Below are 19625 nucleotides of genomic sequence, written 5' to 3'. Positions count from 1 at the left end.
CCGTGACGCGTTTGTACACAAACAGTTTTTCCTATCCATATTCCTTGATATGGAGAAGGCATACGACACAACGTGGCGATACGGGATCTTAAGAGACTTAGCAGAAATGGGCATTCACGGTAAGATGCTAAGCCTCATAGAAAGTTATTTGTCCAATCGCACATTCCGTGTAAAAGTCGGCAATGTACTGTCACGTCCTTTTACACAAGAAACTGGTGTACCCCAGGGAGGCGTGCTTAGCTGCACGCTCTTTTTAGTGAAGATGAACACGCTTCGTGCTTCATTACCTCCGGCCATTTTTTACTCTATCTACGTGGACGATATTCAAATAGCTTTTAAATCCTGTAACCTCGCAGTGTGCGAGAGGCAGGTACAGCATGGTTTGAACAAAGTATCAAAATGGGCAGAGAAAAACGGATTTAAAATCAATCCTCGCAAAAGTTCTTGTGTTCTTTTTAAACGAAAGAGAGGCCTGGTCCCGGATCCTTGCTTAGAACTGTGTGGACAACAAATTCCTATCAACAAAGAGCACAAATTCCTTGGTATTATACTTGACGATAGACTCACTTTCATTCCACACATCAAATATCTCAAAGAAAAATGTCTAAAAACAATGAACTTAATGAAACTTCTATCCAAGACTACGTGGGGTAGTGACAGAAAGTGTCTAATGAATCTCTACAAGAGCCTAATACGGTCACGATTGGATTATGGGGCCGTAGTGTATAACTCTGCCGCCCCGAGCGCGCTAAGGATGCTGGATCCTGTCCATCATCTAGGTATCCGCCTAGCCACTGGTGCTTTCAGAACAAGCCCGATCGAAAGCCTTTATGCCGAATCGAATGAGTGGCCGCTCCACTTACAGAGATCATACGTCGGCTTTACTTATTTCCTTAAAGTGCATTCCATTCCTGAACACCCATGTTTTAATACCATTACCGATATGACGTATGCTACACTTTTCCGCAACCGTTCGTCCATAAGACAGCCTTTCTCGCTGCGTTTGAAGGAGCTTAGCGATGAAATGCATGTCCCACTCCTGGAGCACCGCTTAATGCGCCCACCCAAGCTATTACCTCCTTGGGACTGGCAGGTCATAGAATGCGACGTATCCTTTGTAAAAGTTTCAAAGCATGCTCCAGAGGTTGAAATTCGAATGCATTTCCTAGAACTTCAGTACAAACACTCATGCACAGAGTTCTACACAGACGCTTCCAAGTCACATGGCGGAGTATCATATGCAGCCGTTGGTCCTTCTTTTTCGGAATCCGATGTACTACATCCAGAAACAAGTATCTTTACGGCAGAGGCCTACGCTGTATGGTCGGCTGTAAAGCATATAAAGAAAGCAAAACTCCAAAAAGCCGTTATATATACAGACTCCCTTAGTGTGGTGAAGGCCTTAATGTCACCCTACAAACATAAAAATCCTGTACTTACTGAGGTCTATTCCGACATGTGCAAAGCTTATCTATCTAACCAGCAAATCATCATATGCTGGGTACCCGGCCACAAGGGAATCGAAGGTAACGCTTTGGCAGACCAGATGGCTACGTCAATTGCACTTCCTGCCGTTAATAATACTGCTTTGGTGCCCTTCACAGATCTGAAACCTTACATACGAAAGAAACTGCGAAACCACTGGCAACGCATGTGGGACGCAGAGATAGATAATAAACTGCACGTTATAAAGCCACAGTTAGGTTTTTGGCCCTCCCCAACAAAATCTCGGCGAACAGATGTCCTATTCTGTCGCCTCAGAATAGGACACACATTTGGCACCCATAATTATCTGCTTACTGGAAGTGAACCTCCAATCTGTGGTAGATGCGGTGAGAGGCTTACCGTCCTCCACGTGCTCCTGGAGTGTCGGGAAGCCGAAACGGAGAGAAAGAAACATTTTCCGCTTGCTTACCATTACAACATCCCTCTACACCCGGCTATGTTTCTCGGCAAGGAACCGCTTTTTGACACCAAGGCAATCCTCAACTATTTAAATGATGTCGTAGTACACGTTATATGCCCTTTAAATTCGTAGAGCATCCTCGCTCCAGAGGATGCCACTGCGATAAGTTTTGCATAGCACATGCCTCCAGGCCCTTGTTCTTCAAGGGCTCTAAGGAGGCAGCAGTGCTCTAGCATATCTTATAACCTTATATATTTTTACGCATCGTATCATTCTATTTAAATGCATCTTACTGTTCATGGTACACGTCATAAGTCATCGCCATAATCTTATTATATAGATTTTGCGCACTTTAGCGCGACCATTTTTTAAGGCCCCTCTACAGCCACGTCACACCAACTTCATCGAACTCATGATTTCACTGCAAACTCATCACCACGGACATGGCGCTCTTTGGCCATACTTGGCCCTTGCGCCATAAAACATCAAACATTCATTCATTCATTCACAGGCTAGATCGGTGGCCAGAAGCCAAGATTGGGTCTACGGGCGACATTCCAGCCACAGTATTGCGAACGCTTTCGTTAAGTTTGTATTTGCGCTTGCTCGGCGGAATGGCAAAAGCTCACCTGTAGACAGAAAGCTCCAAACTGAATTCGTGCCTAATCTGACTTGGTTGCAGAGTGAAAGGTCAGGTGTGTAGAAGCTGCACTTCGTGGTGTCGCGTGACGCACATCGAGCTGTGCGACAAGTGAAAGTGAGCTGCTGCCCGCTCAGTCTAGTGGAGCACAGGACAGGGCCAAATTAAGTAAAATTTTCATACTACTGACATTCTAGAAAGGAATGACACCAATTTTACTGCTAAAGTTCACATTTTTGGACTGCTCGTGTGACTATTCGGATGCTCTTTCGAGAAATCTGAAAAATCGGTCTGCTTTTTTCATCAAGTTTGACACTCATTATGCTAATTTCGCATTCAGAGTTTATGAACAGGCGACCACTTGCTGCTTTCACATTGCTACATTGCTTGCCCACTGAAAGAGCTCCCTGTAATATAGTTTGCAATAGCTTTCATAAACCTGCTCCGAAAGTCTATTTTACTGCTCCAAAATTCATTTCCTTCAAAAGCTGCTCTGAAATGGCAAGGACCAATAGCATCACTGTTCTAGATGAAGTCATGATGACACATTTTGGTCTGACGCCTGGATGATCTGGACACACTAATCAGTGGTGTGTCCAGATGGCCACAAATGCACCACTAGGGCATTAGGTGCCTGTGTTCTCTCTTGGTGCCATTTGGTTTGGTGCTGTTTCGAACATCTGTTTAAATTTGCTGAGCACCAGAATGACGTCAGGACAGGAAATGCTCAGCCAAACATCTTAGTGGAGCACATGCAGGCATCTGGACAGTTGCAGCTAAAAAAGAAAAGTAAGGATGACATCAACTTTGTTATTATTTCTTCAGCTCGCTTTTTTCCATTCACAAATATGGCTAATGCTCTTGTCTTCTCTGTCAATAAAATAGCAAGCAATGTTACGGTAAATTCATATATAGAAAAACAATTTAGATATCTTAAGAAGATTTTCAATAAAAAGAGATCATTTATGCATGTTTTTTGTAGCGGCGGGACCATCGCCTAGAAATCTGATGAAGAAAAAGGCGGCTCACAAGCGCAAACCACCAGAATAGAACACGCTGGCGTGCTCAACCTGAGCAGCCGCGGTATCGGCCGCTCCTGAGATGCCACGGCACCATGGCTGGCCGGTCTAAATAAACTGTGGCCACAGCGGTTGCCTCTTCACGCTGCCTCCCACAATTTTATTCAAATTGGTGAATATTGTCGCGTGTCTCCGAAGAGGACTGGCGACGTTCAATGAAGACCAACTGGCTTCTGAAAAACAATGACGGCAGGACCAGGCTATCGAGCGGGCGGAGGTAGCAGGCGCACTTCTTCCTTCTTCCTTCTTGTCCTTCCTGCCTCTTCTTTTGCACTGTCCCCGCTTATGCAGGTGGTATTTCTCCCGTTCCTCGAAAACGGAATTGGCTCGATGATTAAGAAGCGGTGTAAGGTCAAGGCAGATGCTGGCTCAAAGAACACAGTGACAGCCACAGGAAAGACACAAGTACAGCAGAGGTGAAGTGTGACATGCAGTCTGAAGAAACAGAGGGGTAACCGCATTAGCTGCACATATGAGCACAAATATAAAAAAATGAAGAAATGAAAAAATAATAACGCTCAAATGAAAATTTCGTCCATGAGCTGTGCTGTGAATGCCGTCCCTCGGTCTGTGGTTACAGTGGATGGGGCACCATGACACAATACAATGTGGCACATGATGTACTGCGCTACTTCATAAGCTGTTGCTCGTGGTAGCCCCTCTCTCTCGACATAGTGGGTTAGTCAGTCTCCATAATCACCCATTTGTTGCCGTCGAATGACAGAGGAAAAGGCCCATGAATGTCCAAGCTGGCTCGGTTGAATGGCTTATGGGGTGGTTTGACGGGCTGCAATAACCTAGGGGGCTTCATGGGCAGTGACTTTCGCCACTGACATTTGTGGCAGCCTTTAACATACTGTTTGACGCTGGCCAAAAGCCCGGGCTAGTAATACATGTCGCATACTCTGGCAAGCGTTCGTGAGGAGCCTAAGGGGCCAGATATGGGCTCGTCATGGCAAGCGAAAAGAATGTCGTCCCGCAAGTCTTTTGGAACCACCAGGAGATAGGTTCCATCGTTCAAATGAGTGTTTTTCTTGTAAAGCACATTGTCTCATAGACAGGACGACGTCAATATGCGACATAGAAGGTGTGGAATTGTTGTTGGCTGGCCCTCTGAGTGGTCGATGATAGGTCGAATTTCAGCATCATGCTGCCATCTTATCAAGTCCGATGCAGTAATGGCGTGCAGGAAGCCGTCATCATCCTCTGACTCCTGACTGACAGATTCGGTGGGTGCACGCAACAGTGTGTCATTGTCTTTGTGCTTGCGGCCAGACTTGTAAGTAAATGATAGTGACGTCAAATTCTTGTAGCCGCAAGCTCCACCTTGCCACTCTTCCTGAAGGATCACGTATGTTTGCCAACCAACATAGGACTTGGTGCTCTGTCACCACTTTGAGAGGACGGCTGTAGAGGTAAAGGCAAAACTTTGTGATCGCCCACACAACCACGAGACACTCTTTTTCTCTGGTAGGGTAGTTCGCCTCGGCACGGGACAGCAAGCGACTAGCATTGCTGTCTTGATGTTGGACAAATACAGTGCCACGACCGATGTTACTGGCATCAGTATGTACCTCGGTGTTAGTGTCATCGTCAAAATGTGCCAGGACTGGTGCTGACTGCGTGCGTTGTAGTTCAGCGAAGGCCACCTGTTGTTCATTCATCCAGGTAAATAGCATGTCATCCCTTGTAAGGCGAGTCAGGGGTTCCGCTATCTGCAAGAAGCTTTCAATGAAACAGCGATAATACGTACACAAGCCTAGGAAACGCCGCACGACCTTCTTGTTGGCCAGAGGAGGAAAAGCTGTTACCATGGCAAGCTTGTCGGAATCGGGTTGGACTCCTCTGGCGCTTACAGCGTGTCCGAGAAACTTGAGCTCTTCGTAGCCAAAGTGGCACTTTTCTGTTTTAAGCGTGCGATCAGCCTATCAGATCGCTTCTAGCACATTTTGCAGGCGATGAAGATGTTGCTCAAACATTTAAGAAAAACGTTACTACATCATCAAGATACATGAGAGAAGTCTGCCACTTCAATCCAGCGAGGACAGTATCCATCATTTGCTGAAACGTAGCTGAAGCTGAACACAGGCTGAAAGGGAACACTTGAAATTCATAGAGGCTGTCGGGAGTCACAAAGGCAGTTTTCACACTGTCACTTTCGTCTTTCTCAATCTGCCAGTACTCGCTTTTCAAATTGAATGACAAAAAATACTGCGTGCGCCGCAGTCTATCTAATGAATCGTCGGTATGTGTCAGTGCGTACACGTCCTTTTTTGTTACGTTGTGGAGCTTCCGGTAGTTGACGCAGAAGCGTAGTGTTCTGCCTTTCTTTCTGACAAGAACGAGTGGAGACGACTGTGAGCTCTTGGAAGGTTCGATAATGCCATCCTCAAGCATCTCTTTTACTTGCGTACGAATCGCTTCGCGTTCTATCGCTGGCACGCAGTAGAGCTGCTGGCATGTTGGGCATGCGCCATCGCATGTAAAAATTCTGTGCCTTGCGATTGAAGTCTGGTGTACGTTGGACGAACTTGCGAAACATGGTAGTGTGGTTTGCTGGGCCAGTTGGACAGGACAATGCTGGTTGTTGTGTTATTGTGTCCGTTTCTTCTTACTTGTGCTCGTGTCCATACTTGCTGGAACCCGTTATACATTGCGAAACATGCCCTAAATTCAAGCAGGAGCTCGCGCAGTGCTGTCTGGTTCTCTTGCAATAGCTCTGAAATAAAGTTGATGTTACCCAGTGACTTGTCAACCATCTCCACTACTTCAGAGGCAAAACATTCGGCCCCATTCTCTATGTCGGCAAACGCAATCGAAGTACCACGGAAAAGGTGTCGACGCTTGTTACTGAAGTTGGTGACAAGTAACTGAGAACGGTGATCACTAAGCTGCAGCACACTTCTAGCCGCACAAATACGTTGCGTCAGTAGATGTGGTGAGTTACTTTCCGCGACCACTTCGCTTTCGTGCATTCCACCGCACATAACTTCAATGAGGACTCTGGCTCATGGAGGAAGCTTAACGCTTTCGGTGGAAACACGAAGGGCGTCGTCACGTTGGTTGTCGTTGTACTCGTTGATTGCACGGTCGGCTGAGAAGGGGACTATACCTCCCCATAGGTCAATAACAGTGCCGTATTCTTGCAGAAAGCCAACTCCAAGAATGACATTTTGGGAGCATTTACATAGGACAAGGCAGCTGGCCACAAATGTCGATCCTCAAATCCGAACTCTAGTCATGCAAGTTCCCAGCAGAGTAATGACGTGACCACCAGCCATCCGAGTCTGCGAACCATGCCAAGGTGTAATTAATTTCTTCAGAAACATCGCCATCTTCCCGCTCAAGATAGAAAAGTCCGCACCAGTATCCACTAATGTGCTAACCACGTAACCGTCGATCACCATCAATATGTCGAGCAAAAGCTGGTCATTTTGTTCAGCTGCAGTTGACATCGGATCGGTGCCCGGCCTTGTTTGCGTCGACCGGAGGTCTTCAGCGTGGGTACTGCCAGCGGCCTCGCCCCCAAAGGTCGCTGTAGTTAGTTTTCCTGGCGGGGACTTGGCGATCGTGCGCTCAAATATCGTTGGGGCCGTGGTAAAAATCGCCTTGGTGACAGCAAGCGTGGCTGTTGTCCAGTAGGCGGTGGCGTGCGCTGTTGAGTCAATTAATGTTCAATATCCTGGGGTTGTTGGTCAGGTCTGGGTGGCAGCGAGGAGGCGAAAAGTCTGGCAACCCAAGATGTCAGAACGGGCCCTGGTAGTACAAATGATCTGCCTCACTGCAGTGGAAGCACAGAGGACGGCGATCCGGTGTGCGCCAAACATCTGACTTCCGAGGGGTCATGCGTCGATCGTCGGCGTAATGCACTGGCTGCTCCGGCTGAAGCACAGCAGGAGGAGCAGCAGGTGTAAACACTGGAGGTGTGCGTCATTCTGCGATGTATTGTACTGGTTGGGACGCTGAAAGTGCAACCGGATGAGTGGCATGAACAAACAGCAGGGATAACGAAGCAGGGAGTCTCAGGGCTTCTGCTTAGGTCACACGGCCGTGTTCGCTCGGTGCAGGTGCAGTGTTAGCAGGAGGAAAGCTGGACCGGAGTGCTTGGTGTACTTAATCTTTCACAACATTTGCAGTGGAGCTCACCGTAGTTTGTGACACATCGTAAATCTTCTGCATTTTTTCCGGCACAACGGTGCAGATGAGCTCTCGGAGGTCGTCATTGTCGCTTCCGGTTGCCATAAAATACCGGAAGTGGATGTTGCATTCACTTGCCGCTCGTAGAAGTTCGATCGCTGCTGAAGCATCTTCTCCATACTTAAAGCCTCAGAAAAAAATTCGGCTACAGTCTTCGGAGGGCTCTGCACAAGACCAGCGAAGAGCTGCTCTGTCACTTCTCGCATCAGGTGACGCATTTCATCCGCAGTCATTCCAGGGCCTGCTCATCTGAAGAGGCGCATCATGTCTTCTACGAACACAGTAACACTTTCGTTGGGAAGCTGGACGTGGGCCTGGATCGCTCATTCTGCTCGTTCGCGGCAATCAGCACGGGTGTAGATGTCTAGTAGCTGACGGCGGAACTCGGGCCACGACGTCAGCTGCTCCTCGCAGTTTTGTAACCGCGTACACGCGCCGTCCTTCAGGCAAAATAGACATTTCTAAGTTTAGTGGCGTCGTCCCATTCATTTTAGTCTGCCGCACGCTCAAAGTCCGCCATCTCATCTTCGACGTCTTTGAACACGTCGCCATGGAAAGACTTTGGAACCCGTGGGTTCTGAAGTGTGTACCGGGTCATCATCGCGCTATCCATACCAATTGAGGTGGTTGGAATCCCTGTGTTGTCTTCTAGAGGCAGTTTCCTGATGCTGCAGCTGGCCCGATGGACAGGAGTCTCTGTTGGCTGGTGGTTCCGCTCCCAAGAAGTGTCTGCAAAATACCCTGCACCCCACCAATTTGTCACGTGTCTCCAAAGAGGACTGGCAACATTTAATGAGGACAACTGGCTTCTGAAAAACAACGGCAGCGGGACCAGGCTGTCGAGCGAGCGGGGGTAGCACGCGCACTTCTTCCTTCTTGTCTTTCCTGCCTCTTCTTTTGCACTGTCCCCGCCACTGCAGGTGGCAGTATGTTGGAGGAAACCAAAAGCAACACAGACTGTGTATGTTCATTGCTATACAAGATGATATATGCAATAAAAGCAGGGTGACCCACACTGGGGAACCAGAGGTGGGCCTCATCGCTTGATGGGTCACAAGATTCTTACAAAAATGTCGCCGAGCAAATCCTACAAATCCTACAAAAGCATTTTATTGCAAGAAACCAACTTTCATTGGGCCAGTAGTATGTTTAAGGTACACCAAAGGCAAATAAGTCGACATGGACTGTTTGAACACCATTCAAGAAGCCTCGCAACGCATGTTTCGTGCCAAGAAAATACCTTTTCAATGTTCCAATCTGCCATCACCTAACCGGGGTTCTGGTGATGTTGCATACGGCATCACCACCCTTCGCTGCCATCGATGAGTAGAACCCTGCCCGACAGACGGTGGTACAGAGCCAAGACAAAGCAGTGGATTTTCCGCTGCAACTGCTTTTTTTGTCAAGTGGCGTAGACCGTTCGAGCATCCCATGACATCACATGGAAGTTTAATTCTCTGCTACTTGCAGTTCGTGCAAGTTTAACGAGTCAGCAAAACCAGTGTGGTACTGCGTGATGATGAAGCTACTGAAACGCAAAAACGTGGGTGGCGCAGAGTCCAGCGAAAACGAAACCTTTTGACTGCCTGTGTTGTGTCAAGGATAATTTCAGTGAGTGCTTTTTTCTAAAAATGAAATAGAACTGGATAAGTAGCATTTTATTTCGTCTTAATGCAGTACAAGGATGTTTTTTGCAGTGAGTGGTTCATACTAGTAACAGAATTTAACTGAGGAGTGCTTTCGTCATCGGGCACGTACGTGAATGTTCCAGGGGAGTCTGTAATTAATCCTGCATTTACATCAATTTCTCTATTATTAAGGGTCTGTTCGTGATAATATTGACGCCTTAGAGATTCTGAAGCGCTAATCAATCACTGTAGCTTGACTTAATATTTGCCTGTATTGTCCCTTAAGATGTTTGAACTACGATTGAACCAAATGCTGAATGCTTTAGTCTTGTATGTGTGCATCCATTGTAACATATCCTGTTTTTATCTCTATTAGTAATACATTAGCATGGCGTGCATCTCGAAAAGCACTGTCAAATCCCTTTCCTGACCTGCTCAAGTCACGTGTCACACACTTGCACAGAGAAAACTCCTCCTTAACAAAGAATAATTCCCACTGAGATGCTAACGTTACCATCAAAAAACTGAGTGGGCCTTCGTAAAGTTTCTTTGGCTCTTTGCTTCGAGCTTTCTTTCTTTAAAAAGTTTCAAAATATAGCATATAACCTTGGGGAATCTGCATCAAGTAGTGCTCTCACAAAGGCCATGGGTACTTTTTAAAGTATAGTATTTGAAAAATAAAGAGGAATTCACGAAATTTTGACAATGCAGTTAATGACTGAAAAGATCATTAGGTACCAAAAATCAAAAAGATCTGGGTGACAGATTTTTCTTGGGCCTTATGGGTTAATGCTACTCCCTCATCTATGTATACAAGTCTTTCTGATGAATAAGCCAGCAGCCAGTAGTCATCGCCTGTGTTGTTTCGTATTTCATTGGTCTAATTCCTGCACTGTTTTTCTCTGAATGGTTATTCTAGGCATGGGCCACGGTCCTGTATGCGATTGTTGCAGAGTCATTTGATAAATGCCGAATATCAAATGTACAGTAAATTGTAGGGTCATTCCACGCCAGCTGTCCCAACCATGGGGCTCAAGAAAAATCATCTCTCAGGAAATCGCAAAATAGTTACATGCATGTAAGCATTACTTGCAAATTATTTTGCCAAAATACTATGTACTGAAAAAAATTTGGGGGCATATGAGGACCATCTGAATTTCATGAAATGGTAGAAAACCAGGTACAAAAAACAAATTCAGCAAAAGTCGACTGCCTTGCGCATTCTTTCAAAATATGCGTCTCTCGTTGTCTGAGCATTGTTCTTTCATTATAAAACAGTTTCACAACATAACTTTGTTTTTTACTCTTTAGCACTGAGGTGAAAATGTGCAATTATATCGTTTCTGGGAAATTTTTCACAAAATGCGGTCGGGGAAAAAAACCGGGCATTGCTTTTATAGAACTTTCCCTGAAATGTACTATCTTCTAAAATTTTATTTTCGCCTATGTGCTTCACGCAGGCTCTAAATAAAAACCTGAATTTGGCAAAACATAGGCAAGAACACTATTTTTGCCTATGTTTAGATGTTGGTAACGCACTAAGGTAGTCCATGAAGAAATAAGCAGAAAAGCAGATATAATTGAGAAGCATAACAACTTTCAACATAGAAAATTTAATCAAAGTAATTTGCATTTTCATCGAAAAACAATTTTTGAATTGGAGTCCCACCATTGCATTATTTTGGTTCATGCTTCGACTTCACCTGATAGCACGTTGACGGGAAATACAAACCATGAATTGGCTCGGTCAGGATATTTGGCGCACATCTTGGTCCTGGCTGCACAGCGCTATAAAGGCGCGTTTATAGTCCGACTATCGGCGCGTGTCAGAGCACGTTGGCAGCGTCCAGCTACGTTGGCTATAGAACTATAGACACTGTTGTTCTTGCCAAGGTGACGTAGCGCACGCTATGTTGGACTATATTTAGCGCTTAAGCACAACCGAGTGCATACGCAGCCGTGCACCTTAATTTTGAAGTAATCTGCCAGGTGTGCAAAGAGAGCATGCCAAGACGGTGTGGCGTCATGTAAGCTGTCTTCCCGCACTTTTAGTATTGGAGGTTGTGCAATCTTTGCGTTTCAGTGACTCATTGGAGCGAAAGGCAGACAAAGCATTTGCTGCCTGCCGGTGGCGCTTTTCACGAGTCCCAGTGTGGGCAACACTATTTGCTGCGATGGCGAAGTGCACACGAAAGCATGGCTGGCTTCGCTTTATTTGTACTGCCAATTCGAATATATCGTAGACATGGTATGAAAGCGCATCATTCGTCACCGACTCCCAAATTCATCAAAATGAATTGTTTTTCGTTTGAATTTGGTTTCTTTAATTGCCCAATAATTAAAAAATTCTGTGGCCCCTTTCTGTGTAGAAGATCCATCGGCGACTGTACTTAAATGCATAAAAGGTTGAATTTCAATACAACAAAATTTCGATATAATGAAGCAAGTCTTCAATTTTACCCACTTTGTCATATTGATGTTTAATTGTATATTATATTCTGTAAAGGTAAAGTTTGCTGGTTTCATTTGTTTCCTTTTGCCAGAGTCGTAGGCATGCGGCATTTTTCATGCTAAAGGACTGGGTGCACACGTGATTTCTGGTTAGTTTAGAAACTGTTAATGTCATTCCTGCGGGTTTTTTTTTTTTTTTTTTTTTTTTTTTTTTTACTTTGGACACATAGTAAGTAGCTTCACATTCGATTTGGGGGCATGTTAGAGCAGCAACGTGTTTTGGCGTTCTTTTTCTTCTTGGTTCAACCTAACCAATAATTTTATCGACGTTAATGGAAGTTGATTATGTTAGAACTTTCTAGCCACAAAGGCTATTGCATTCTGGTGTTGTGGTTCAATTCAAGAAATGCTTGGATGCCCACTGAAAGCATCCCTCATTGCCCACAGTTGAAAGAAAGACGACGTTCTAAACAGAGCACCGCAATATGAGCAAATACACTATATAAGCTCACGTAAGGGCACACTTAACTTGGGTGTGAATATCCAAGGTGCAACCTATGCACAAATTTTATAAGGTAATTCACATTCAAGGATGACACTAATTGCTGTCATATGCAAGAATGGAAAAACCTTTATTTCAGGTTCTTTCTCAGTCATTGTTGTAGCCAGCTGGTCCACTTGTGTAGCACGTGAAAGCGAGAAATTACAGGCGCGTAGCAGGTACCCGCTCGCTACCCAAGTGCAGGCAACCCACGGGCACAGCACTGCACTAAGGCTGCCACTTTGACCACTTTCCCCCTACACTTTGAAACTTATTTGGGGGAACGCTAAACAATGAGGCCACAAAAGACAACACAAGGGCACGGTGCCATTTCCTTGTACCGTTTCAAGGTGTACCATACAAGCTCAGTGTATGCCTTGCTTCCCACCTCTGCAGCAGCCAAGTGTGAATAAGCTCGCCAGCCGAACCCCACATATCCCCACTGTCTGCCCATTGCATGCACTCACTCGTAACTTTGTCGAGAGTTGACACTGCCCTCGGTGGTGCATCAATGTGGTGACAGCTTATTCAGCATCACTTTCGGCAAGACGAACAACACTTTTGAGTGGGCAAGACGAACAACACTTTTGAGTGGGCACGTCCCAATGAGGCAAGCACATTTTCAGCGAGATCGCTGCTTGATATGGATGCTCGCTTCATGCTTGCACCACATTGAGGGATCGTGTCATACAATCTGCTAGAGGTGGGACAGTGGTGCTCTTCCACAGTTGCTTTAAGTGAAATGGTCCAGCATTTCCTCTGTGGAAGAAATTTGTGGCGTCAACTTGTATGGCTGGAGCCAGTTATCAACTCATCGGATGGTAGGCTTCGAGTCTTGCATGAGGATCGGTCGTCTGACTGAATGCCAGTGTGTTCGGTGTAGAGTCTTGTGAAGGTGATTGACAATACTACCGGCTCCATTTAGAAAAGGCTTCCTGTTATCTATGCGCAGCCAGTGGTCTTGTTTTTTTCATGTTTCTGCAATTTGCTGCACTTTTTAAAGTTTCGAGTTACCAGGGCTTTGCTGAATTTTTCCTAATGTTTTCAAATTCACTTGCATCCTAAGATTTTACATACTTGCGGGATGCTTTATAATAAGTAAATTTTTTTAATACAAAAAGTTTTAAAGGTCATTTGTTTATTCGGCATAGTTCCTGAAGCAGGCGATATCGATGATTAGGATGTTCATTTTATTTTTTATTTAATACATACTGTGGACTCAGTCCAAGCAGGGTAGGCATCGTAATCAAACAGATAATACAAAGTAAACAAATTAACAATGAATGGTAAATGAGGAAAATATTAGTGGTAAGGAATTCCATTCAAGCATTGTACGTGGGAAAAGAGAAAACGAATGGTGTCTGTTCGTGCATAATAAAATGTTAGTGCATTGTCACAGTGGGTTCGGGTATGTCTGGTCGTTAAGGGTGACAGGAATTTTTATTTATTTATTTATTGATACTGCGGTCCTGTTTCCAGGACCTTAGCAGGGTGCATACAAAGTGAAATTGAAAAAATCTAAGTACAAAATACAGCGATACATAACATAGGTCACTCGCGATGTGCAAATGCAAGCAGTTACTGAACAACACACAGTAAATCACTCGTTAAATAAACATAGGTGCGACTCATATAATGGCAGTGAGCATTGAGTTACAACGTCATCAGTAAGATTATTCCATTCAACAATAGTTCTGGGGAAAAAGGAAAATTTGAAGCAATTCTTTGTAGTAGTTAACGGTGTTATTGTCTGTGAGTGTTGATGACGTGTAGCAGAACCAGTAGAGAAAGTGATAAAGCGTGATGTATCAATATTGTAGTGTCCTTTTATGAGCTGAAATAAAAATTTTAAGCGGCATGTTCGGTTCCTTTGTGTCACAGATGGCAATCCACTTCTCTTGAGAAGCTCCGTAACTGAAGTGCGGCCATACGAATTATATATGAATCGTACTGCCCTTTTTTGAACTTTTTCTAGTTAAGTAATGTTTCTTTTAGTAAAGGGATCCCATATGACAATCACGTATTCCAACATTGGTCAAATGATGGCATTGTAAGAAAGAAAACGCACAGGAGGTGTAGCGAATTTTAGAGAGCGTCTTAGGAAAAATAGTTTTTGAAGGCAGTTTGCCGTGGCAATGTCAACATGTTTGTTCTACGAGAGAGTGTTAGTAATCTAGAGGCCAAGGTATTTATATGCGGTTATCTCAGAAAGCATGATGTTTTCGGCGTTGTAGTTGTACAATAAAGGCCTATTTTTTAACGATATCCTCATAAAGACAGTTTTATCGAAGTTAATTTCCATTTGCCAATCATTACACCATGTTACTATGCTTTTAAAGGCATCATTCAGTCTAATTTGATCGTCAACAGAGGAAATTTTTTCGTACAGAACACAGTCATCAGCGTACAACCTAATACCCACAGAAATCTGATCCACAATGTATTTATGTAAAGTAAAAACAGAAGCGGACCAAGAACTGATTCTTGGGAGACACCAGAATCAACAGGCACCTTATCTGAACTGGCTGAATTTAGTGTTACAAACTGACGTCGGTTAGTCAAATAACTCTTTATCCAGGCGAGTAGTTTATTATTTTGCAGAATGTAGCTTAGTTTATGCAGCAATTTGTTATGCGAGACTTTATCAAACGCCTTACGGAAATCCATGAAAATTACGTCTGTTTGTTTACCCTCGTTTATGGCTGCTGCGAAGTCATGAATGATTTCTGCAAGTTGGGTATTAGTTGAAAATCCTCGCCTAAAGCCGTGCTGCATACAGGTAAATAGCTTATGTTCTTCAATAAAAGCTGTTATGTGTTTGTGAATAATATGCCCTAACATTTTACAAGCTGTTGAGGTTAGTGAAATTAGACGATAATTCTGAATAAGTGTTTTGTCACTAGATTTGTGCAAAGGCACAATTCTGGCATCCCGCCAATCATCAGGTACTGCAGCTTCGTTTAAACACCTAATGTACAGAATATATAAGTATTTTGCACACCACTCAGCATAACGTTTCAAGAAAGCATTCGGGATATTGTCTGGTCCAGGAGATTTTTTTACCTCAAGGTTCAACAGCAGATTTAAAATGCCATGTTCACCCGAGCACACGAGGGTTGGACCCTCCTGCGTGTAGCCGTGCGCGTCTTAGCTGTGTCTGGGGAAAGGGGGATCCTGGAGGTTGAGCTGATGCTGGGTGTTTGGACCTTTAAGGCCCCCCAGCGGAGGGAACACACCTCTTTGGCCTCTGCTTCACATAGACGGCACCTCCAGACTGACCCACCTGGAGGAAATTGGCAGTCGCCTTTTCCTGTCTCTCTTTTCGCACACCTTCGTCTTCCTCTCTCACTTTTAGTCTTTCCTGTCTTCTTTTTTCTTCTGATAACTTCCAACATTCCTGGCGGCGAGGGTTAACCTGGTGTGCTGTGACCTACCTTGGTTATAACATATGTGGTTATAGCGACAACGTACAGTTTGGCATGGTAGGGCTTGTTTCACCACATACCCTGCCTTGACCCCTTGTTGGGCTCGGTGGTGGGTGACTGGCATCGTCGCTGAATACTGAACATGTTTCATGGGAACGTCCAACCCTTTCTCAACCGATCGTCCCTCTGAAAGGGGGCTCACCGATGCTACATTTCAGTTTTTTCTAAAAGACACTCAGACTTTCCCAAAATTTCATGTTGTCCACAGTGATAAACCTGACAAGAAAGCAAGAACGATTTCACCATTTGTCATGGCAAAGTATCTCACAGAGACCATTGGAGGCGGCTATAAAATCACCAAGCTGGCCAGTGGGGACCTATTACTCGAACTGAAATACAAAGCACATCATGACAAGCTAACGAACCTTGTACAACTTGGAGACATCCCTGTCAGTGTAACAGCACACCGAACCATGAATACGGCCAAAGGTGTAATCTCTGACATTGACTTGATGGACTTGACCGAAGAACTCCTGGAAGGATGGAAGGATGAAAACGTAATAAGTGTACAAAGAATAAAGATCAGACGTGACAACAAGGAACTGCCAACTAAGCACCTGATAGTTACCTTTGGCTCTAGCACGTTACCAGAGACATTAGAAACTGCATGTACCAAAATCAGAGTTCGACCGTACATCCCAAACCCACTACGTTGTTTTATAAATGTCAGAGGTTTGGTCACGCTTCCTAGAGCTGCCGAGGGCGGCTAACATGTGCGAAATGTGGCATCAATTATCACTGTGCATATGACTGTAAGGCTGAGCCGCGTTGTAGCAATTGTAATGCTGGCCACCCTGCATATTCTCAATCATGCGCAGTCTGTAAGAAAGAAAAAGAAATAATTACACTAAAAGTAAAGGAAAAGATAACTTTCAGAGAAGCAAGGCAACGCATCTCGCCAACATTTGCACAGAACGCATCTTTCGCCGAAGTGGTACGTCGGGGGGCAGTACCGCAATGGCACTTGGCGAACGCCAGCCCCACGCGTAGCGAGCGTGCGGCAACGCCCCCCGCCCCCATGGTGGGGGCGGGGGGCGCTACCCTACCTCTCCCGAACTTGACCACAGTGGAAACCTCTGCTAGTGCTGGCACCAGTCAGCCCAGCTCAGAGACCAAGAAAAGCCCATCAACCACCAGGGCGGTGCGCTCCAAGGCCTTGTCTTCCGAGACAAGGCTTTCATGGAAAACACACCGCTCGCAAGAGCGCATGTCCAATGCCTCTCAAGAGGCCATGGACACAACACCCAGTCAGAAGGTGCAGTTGACGCCTAAGGAGCGGCGTGATTTTGTTGACCGCTCCAGAAGACACAAAACTCCAATTACAGGGCCCCAAAAGGGCACTGTAAGCTAAACCAAGTTCATTCTCTTTGACACATAGCACAACATTTATTTTAATATGGATACACTAATTATTCAGCTGAATATCAGAGGCCTGCTTTGCAACCTCGATGATGTCCAAGAAATCCTCAAAGAACTAACTCCAAAAGTGCTGTGTGTCCAAGAGACTCATTTGAAATCTAAACATAAACACTTCCTTCGTCACTATGTTATTTTTCGGAAAGATCGCGACGGTGCCCTCGCATCATCTGGCGGCGGCGCCATCATAGCTGACAAATCTATAGCCTGTCAACACTTACGACTACAAACACCCTTTGAGGCAGTGGCCGTTCATGCTGTACTTTTAAATAAACTGATAACCATCTGCTCTTTATACATACCGCCGCATTTTCAGCTTCACAAACAAGAATTCCAAACATTAATAGATCAGTTACCCGAACCATATCTTGTGCTTGGAGATTTAAATGCACACAGCAACCTATGGGGCGACTCGCGCTGCGACACGAGAGGTTGCCTGATTGAACAGTTCCTTTTTTCTTCGGGTGCATGTCTTTTGAATGGGAAGGAGCCCACGTATTACAATATGGCAAACAAAACATACTCCTCAATAGATCTTAGCATTGCATCTCCTACTCTTCTACCTTACTTTAAATGGAAAGTTATTAAAAACCCATACGGGAGTGACCATTTCCCTGTAGTTCTAAGCACACCAATGTGTAATGAATGCCTTCCACAATGACCTCGCTGGAGAACTGACTCAGCTGACTGGGAAAAGTTCAAAAATCATGCTTCTTTATCCTGGGACGACATGTGTGCTTTAAGCATAGATGCTGCGGTTCAATATTTTACGGTTTTTCTCCTTGACACCTCCTCCAAATGTATCCCTGTAACAAGTGGATTGTCCACAAAACGCCGTCTTCCGTGGTGGAACGATGAGTGTCGAATAAGCGCGTAAGAAGCAGAACAAGGCATGGGGTTTACTTAGGGATTCTCCGACAGCAGAAAATCTAGTCAATTTCAAACACGTCAAATGCCAGGGTAGGAGAATGCGGCGACAAGCTAGAAGAGAGAGTTGGAGAAAGTATATATTGGGCATTAACTCATACACTGATGAAACAAAGGTTTGGAATAGAGTGAATAGAATAAAGGGTCGACAGCCTTACTCGCTGCCTTTGGTGAATACTCAATGCGACAGCATGGAAGATCAGGCGAACTTTCTTGGCGCACATTTCGAACAGATATCCAGCTCGTCGCACTACTCTGAAACATTCCAAAGGTACAAAAGGCAAATAGAAGGAAAACCACTAGACCGGAAAAGCACAAAATGCGAGGCATACAATAGACCCTTTTTTTGCATGGCAGAGCTTCAGGCAGCCCTAAACAGCTGCAACAAATCTGCCCCCGGTTCTGACCGCATCCTATATGAAATGCTAAAACACCTGCCGCCTGAAACACAAAAAACCCTTCTTTGTCTTTACAATTCTGTATGGTCATCCGGTCACATTCCCTCTGCTTGGAAAGAGGCCATCATAATTCCTATATTGGAACCGGGTAAGGACCCTTCTTTGGCAAATAGTTATAGGCCTATAGCATTTACGAGCTGCTTATGCAAAGTTTTTGAGAAGATGGTAAACAGTCGCCTGGTACATTATCTAGAAATAAACAGGAAATTAGATCCATATCAATGTGGCTTCAGAGAAGGCAGGTCGACGACAGATCAGCTTGTACGCATGGAAATGTACATCAGGGATGCGTTTGTCCACAAACAGCTTGTGTTATCAGTGTTTCTTGACATGGAGAAGGCGTATGATACTACGTGGCGCTTCGGGATCCTTCGGGATCTTTCTGCAATGGGCATTCGCGGAAACCTGCTGAGAATAATTTAAAGTTATCTCTCTGACAGGACATTTTGTGTTAGAGGTTGGTAACGTACAGTCTCGAATATTTATACAGGAGACAAGTGTACCGCAGGGCGGAGTATTGAGCTGTACATTATTTATTGTTAAAATGAACTCCCTCCACACCGTATTACCTCGCACACTCTTCTACTCCGTCTATGTGGACGATGTACAGATAGGGTTCAGGTCATGCAATGTTAGCATTTGCAAGAGGCAGCTACAACTTGGCTTGAATAGATTCTCAAGGTGGGCGGACGAGAATGGTTTTAAGTTGAACCCCCAAAAAAGCACATGTGTCTTATTTTCAAACAGGAGAGGTGTACTACCACAACCAGACATTAACCTTAATGGAGAAAGGCTAACTGTTAGCCCTGAACACATATTCTCAGGTGTTATCCTGGACACAAAGCTTAACTTCATTCCCCACTTCAAATATCTTAAAGAAAAATGCCTGAAGACCAT

The 19625-nt window shown here is 44.9% G+C and overlaps 1 protein-coding gene across 8 annotated transcripts in view; it reads left to right on the top strand.

The window, feature by feature from the left end:
• LOC142584599 (polycomb protein SCMH1-like) overlaps positions 1 to 19625 on the top strand; it is a 378417-nt gene that overhangs the window by 279411 nt on the left and 79381 nt on the right. The gene's annotated exons all lie outside the window — the stretch shown is intronic.

This window comes from Dermacentor variabilis, chromosome 6, assembly GCF_050947875.1.
Source record: "Dermacentor variabilis isolate Ectoservices chromosome 6, ASM5094787v1, whole genome shotgun sequence".
NCBI lineage: Eukaryota > Metazoa > Arthropoda > Arachnida > Ixodida > Ixodidae > Dermacentor > Dermacentor variabilis.
This window is presented reverse-complemented; position numbering and strand designations above follow the sequence as displayed.